The sequence below is a fragment of the Dioscorea cayenensis genome, chromosome 6, assembly GCF_009730915.1.
Source record: "Dioscorea cayenensis subsp. rotundata cultivar TDr96_F1 chromosome 6, TDr96_F1_v2_PseudoChromosome.rev07_lg8_w22 25.fasta, whole genome shotgun sequence".
Lineage (NCBI taxonomy): Eukaryota > Viridiplantae > Streptophyta > Magnoliopsida > Dioscoreales > Dioscoreaceae > Dioscorea > Dioscorea cayenensis.
In genome coordinates, this window is record NC_052476.1 from 16,414,290 (window position 1) to 16,419,804 (window position 5,515).

The 5,515-nt window shown below is 37.7% G+C and overlaps 1 non-coding gene across 1 annotated transcript; it reads right to left on the reverse strand.

Annotated features, from left to right (window-relative positions):
* Positions 1-3,906: 3,906 nt before the first annotated feature.
* Positions 3,907-4,013, reverse strand: LOC120264195. Its single transcript, XR_005537365.1, has one exon. It is a non-coding gene; the product is annotated as a small nucleolar RNA R71 (small nucleolar RNA).
* Positions 4,014-5,515: the final 1,502 nt, after the last annotated feature.

A 5,515-nucleotide genomic window follows, 5' to 3' on the forward strand; every position in this document is an offset into this window, starting at 1 on the left:
TCAAAGTAATATTTATTGTAGGTGCCTAAACAAGTAATGAGAATCAAACACTGGTGACTCGAATAGCTCACTGAAATTCAGCAAAGTAGCTCAATTTTCTGTTCAATGTCTTCAAGACTCAGATTAGGTTTTCTCTCTTGTATTAGTAAGGCATTGATATGTAATATAATGTATTCATGTTACTTTTGTAATGCAATTCACTTTGTTTTCTTTATATTAAATCACTTTGTGTTCTTTGTTCATTCTTTATTATTGAAAAAAAAAATTAGTGCTGATTGAACAAAATACAGTACTTATTTTTCATTCATTCCTCTGTTTTCTCACACTCAAGAACCTAATGATCATGATTTTTTCATGAGCACATATACACAAAATACAAGGCACCAACATCAACCAAAACAAAATACACCTGGGACATCATTCAACTGAAAAACCGAGAATTGCAAATATTTTGCAACAATGATGAGCCCCTCAGACACATTACATTCAGGATGTGAAGAAATTTACATATACATACTCATATACAACAAAAGATGAATAACAATCCATGGCAATGTTGATACAGAGGTTCATCATGAAAATAAGATGACTTCATCTGTACTGTGATCGAAGCTGTGATCACTTGTAGAAGATTATCTCATGTGCCAATGTCTTCCACCTCCGAATTGAACACAAAACTTGGGAATGTTGTTGTTATATCCCTTCAAATTTTGACAAGATGCAATGTTATAAGTAAATTACAGGCATTAATTTCCACCTCCGAAAAGGTCTTCTTAAAGTGAACATGAAGTTCAAATTAAAACTATGGACCAACTAAACACAAGCACAACTACCTTATCTAATATCATCTCTATAGTTTCATCCGAAATCTCATTTCTGACTCACATAGAAGTGCAATTAGCATCTGCTTCACCTGTAAAGTCAGAAAAACATATACTGAGAAATTTGTTGCAGCCTTCACATTCCACATGCTTTAAATAGGAATAATAAATAAAACACAGAATATCAGTTCTTATAACAAATAGGTTGCATTGAATTTTTAACACGACATGTTAATTTTCTTCAGTCTAACACATCAATTAATGTGTTGATATAAGTAAGCAACAAGTTCCATATTGATGAAATTCTTGCATCAATTGAATGCTCAATCAATTCAAAGAAAGATGCATTTAAAAAAATATATGAGAAATCATATGATAGAGAGGGAAAAACACAAGCTAGGGAAAGAATCAAATAGGTAATGGCCATGAAGTGAACCTCCAATTTCAACTTCATTTTGATGAAATCAAATTTTTGCATCAATGAAATGCCTAATCAATTCAATGAAAAATCCATTAAAAAAAGAAGAGACATCATATGATAAAGAGGGGAAAACATGAGCTAGGTAAAGAATCAAACAGGTAATGGGCATCAAGTGAACCTCCAATTTCAACTTAATTTCAATGAAATCAAATTCTTGCATCAATGGAATGCCCAATCAATTCAATGAAAAATCCATTTATAAAAAAAAATGAAAAATCATATGATAAATAGGGAAAAACACAAGGTAGGCAAAGAATCAAACAGATAATGGGCATGAAGTGAACCTCCAATTTCAACTTCCTTCCAATGAAATCAAATTCTTGCATCAATCATCAATGGAATGCTCAATCAATTCAATGAAAGAAGCAGCTAGAAAAATGGTTATTAATAATAAGAAGAAGAAAAGTGTTGCAAAAAGATCAAAACGTGATGGTGGGTTGAGCGCCGGTCAAGGGAATACTCATTGGAGGAGGCGCAGCCAGAGGGTGCCGGGGAGCGAGTGAGGGCTAGGTCAACAAGGGTGCGGACGCGAGCCAGGCGTCAAGAAGAAGGGGAAAAGAAAACCTCGGTCTCACCTCTTCCAAGTCAGCCTCTTCCTTGCCCTTCCGTTTCTCGGCTGCTTCAACTGAAGAGAGAGTTGTTCGGATGAAGAAAAAGTGGAAACATTAGTCAGATGAGAAGATGATGATGAAGAAGAAAGAGAGAAGAAATTGTGAGGAATTTACTTAATTGCCCTTGAGTATATTTTCAAACATAAATAAATGATTTTAACATTTTTAAAAAATCATGTGGCTGTGGTGATCCCACGTCTCGGTTCCACCGAGAATCCCACGGAACCGAGTCCGTGGGATCACCACTCAAGGGTTTTGGGCTGAACCCAGTTGGTTCAATGGATTTTGTATAAGAATTGAGTTGGTTCAAAACTGGTTCAGTGAAATTGAGATTGGTTCAGTGGAATTAAGGTCGGTTCCGGTTGGCTCAGCAGTGTTTACCCAAAATTGAATTGGTTTAAGTGCAATTGAAAGCCAATTGGATTATGCAAGGTCGGGTTTAACCGATTGGAGTGAGTGGGCCCAATAGAGAGTCTGTTATTGTTTGTTGTATTTTCTTTTGGGTTTAAATGCGGTTTTTATTTTTGTTATTATATTATTTTGATAGGTGTTGTTCAGGCTTGGGAGGGAGTTTCAGGTCTAGCAAAGAACCCAAGGGGACTAGGTGAGTTGGTAGTGGCTATTATTTTAAATAATTGGATTGTTATTATTTTGAAATAATTATTTAATGGCTAGTATTTTGAAGATAATTGTTTAAGTACTTCATTTTATCATATTTAATTGCGTATAATGCTGAAATATACTTATATTTATTTTCGTTAATGTTCATGACAATCGTATTAATACATCAGCTTTGTATAATTATATGTATTTTCAAATAGTGAAAATACATGTATATATGATTTAATTATTGGGCTCATGTATTTATTTTGATGGTTACATATGCTTTGATTTGGAATGATTTGTGAAATCATGTGCGCGTATTAAAATGTTTTACCGATAATATGTGTAGAATTGGTTTTCATTCCTGGTTTAAGAATGGTATCCTATATCTGGACTTTACTGGTATTATGCATGTATTGTATTGTGAATGCTTGTCTTAGATAAGGACCCTGTGATATGATTTATACAGTTTGTATTAATGTTGTATCTATATGATGGTTTGGATGGTAATGGCGGGCTAAGGCCCGACTACTGCAGTAGTGGGTTTCCAAGGGCCAGCCTTTAGAGGTGGCGTGGTGGACCTGAGTGTTGATTTTTCCAGATCAGGTGGGAGCGTAGAGCCCTGATTGGATGATACATCGGGATCCCTGGGTCACCACACGGGACCGGTGGGCCAACATCAAGGTTATAAAGACCTTGGCGGCTCCCAACCTAGTCGTGACGACAGCTAAGTCGGGGAGAGTTTTCAGGGTGTGGATTTGAGAATGGTTTTATATTATCAGTTATTTTGACATTGATTCATGATGAATTTATGTTTCAAAAGTTTTTTAAAGATGTGTTTCGCTAGAATTCTGGTATTTGGTAAAGTTGGAAAATTATTTGAGAAATTGATATTTATATACTTTATATACACTGTATTTAAAGTATTTGAAATTATTGAGCCACTACCGACCAACTTAAGGTGCTGTAGTTGTAGGAGCAGGATCCTAGATTGCCTGATCGAGTATAGAGCTAGTCAGGATTAAGTCTAGGACTGTAGTGGGTCCTTCTTTCTTTCTTGTTATTGGTGTCGTGATCTTGTAGCGGTTGTACCCATAAATTAGAGCAATTATATTTGTTGTATTTATGTATTTGAACATGTAGTTAGTGTAAAATTGTAAATTGTGATTTATTAGTCTGATTTGATTTTTTTAGGGTGTCAGGTTTCCAGTTAAAATGGATTTTTAACTGATGGGTGCCACATTTACCGTGTGACGAGGGACCTTCCCATTTTCCTTGAAGGGGAAAGCAAAGCAGTGGCTACATTCATTACCTAGAGCATCGATCACTGCTTGGGAGGACATGATAGAAGCTTTTCTTGCCCGATATTTTCCTCTTGGAAAAATCTCCGAAGCTCAGGAATAAAATATCCTTTTTTGTGCAAACAGAATTGGAGTCTCTTTTTCAGACATGGGATAGGTTCAAGGAGCTCATGTGGAAATGCCCTCAACATAGGTTCCCCGTGTGGATTATCATTCAGACTTTCTATAATGTGTTGAACCTAAGCACATGACAATTACTTGATGCTGCAGAAGGAGGTACCTTAGGAAGCAAGACCTCTGAGGAAGCCCTACAACTCATTGAAGAAATGGCTATGAACAGCTATCATTGGAATGTAAGAGAAAGAACGAAAATAACCGGACTTCGTGGGATCGTTGCAGTTGCTTCATTGGCAGCCCAGGTTAAGTCATTGAGCAAAAAGTTAGATACTCTAACTTCTGCTAGAGTGGTGACCTTGACTAGTTGCACTAGGTGTGGCGGAGGACATGCTCCGTCCGATTGTCCGATTTTTATTGGTGATACATCCTCGGTAGAACAGGTGGATTTTGTGGGTAATACAATGAGAGGCCAAGGCAATCCATTTAGCAACACCTACAATCCGTGTTGGAGGAGCCACCCGAATCTTTCTTAGAAGAATCAAGGGCAATGAAGACCATGGCACCACCGGATTTCCAACAACAACAACAAGCCCTGATATGGAGAATCGATTTTCAGGTTTGGAAACCTGGATGACCAATCCAGAGAAAGCTTTGACCATGTTCATCCAATCGTCGGATACAAGGTTTCAGTCGGTCGAAGCTACACTTCACAACCACACCGCTTCATTGCATAATCTAGAGAATCAAGTGGTACAAATTGCGAAGTTGTTATCAGAGAGACCTCAAGGAAGCTTGCCCAGTAACACGGAAATAAATCCGAGAGAACATATAAAGGAGATCACTTTGAGAAGTAGTCATAAAGTTGAGGGTAGGCTTCCGAGTGAGAAGACTAATGTTGAACTACCCATGGTCATGGAGGTTGAGGAGAAAGCCAAAGAGAAGGAGGTCGTACCCCCACCTTACAAGCCAAGAATCCCTTATCCCTCAAGATTGAAGAATGACCAAAATAATGAGCAATACAAGAAGTTCTTGGGTTTATTCAAATAGTTACACATCAACATTCCATTTGTAGAAGCATTGTCTCAAATGCCTCGCTATGCAAAGTTTCTCAAGGACATATTGACCAATAAAAGGAAGTTGGAGGAGAGTGCGGCTGTGATTCGGTATGCTTTATGTTCGGTGGTGTTGCAAAAGAATATGTCGAACAAGAAGAAAGACCCCGGAAACTTCATTATTCTATGCAATATTGGTAATTTGGGTGAAGAGAAGACAGTGGTAGATTTAGGGGCTAGCATCAACGTCATGCCTTACTCGTTCGTTCAAATGCAAGGCTTCCGAGAGCCTAGGGACACTCGGATGACACTTTAATTGCCAAATAGAATGGTTAGACATCTAAGGGGCATCATTGAAGACGTAGCTATGAAAGTTGACAAGTACATATTTCCTGTGGATTTTGTAGTGTTGGATGTTAACAAGGATGTTGATGTCCCATTGATACTTGGGAGGCCTTTCTTGGGCACTTCCAAGGCTCTTATCGAAATGGACGGCGTGGAGTTGACTTTAAGAGTTGGGATGACAAGC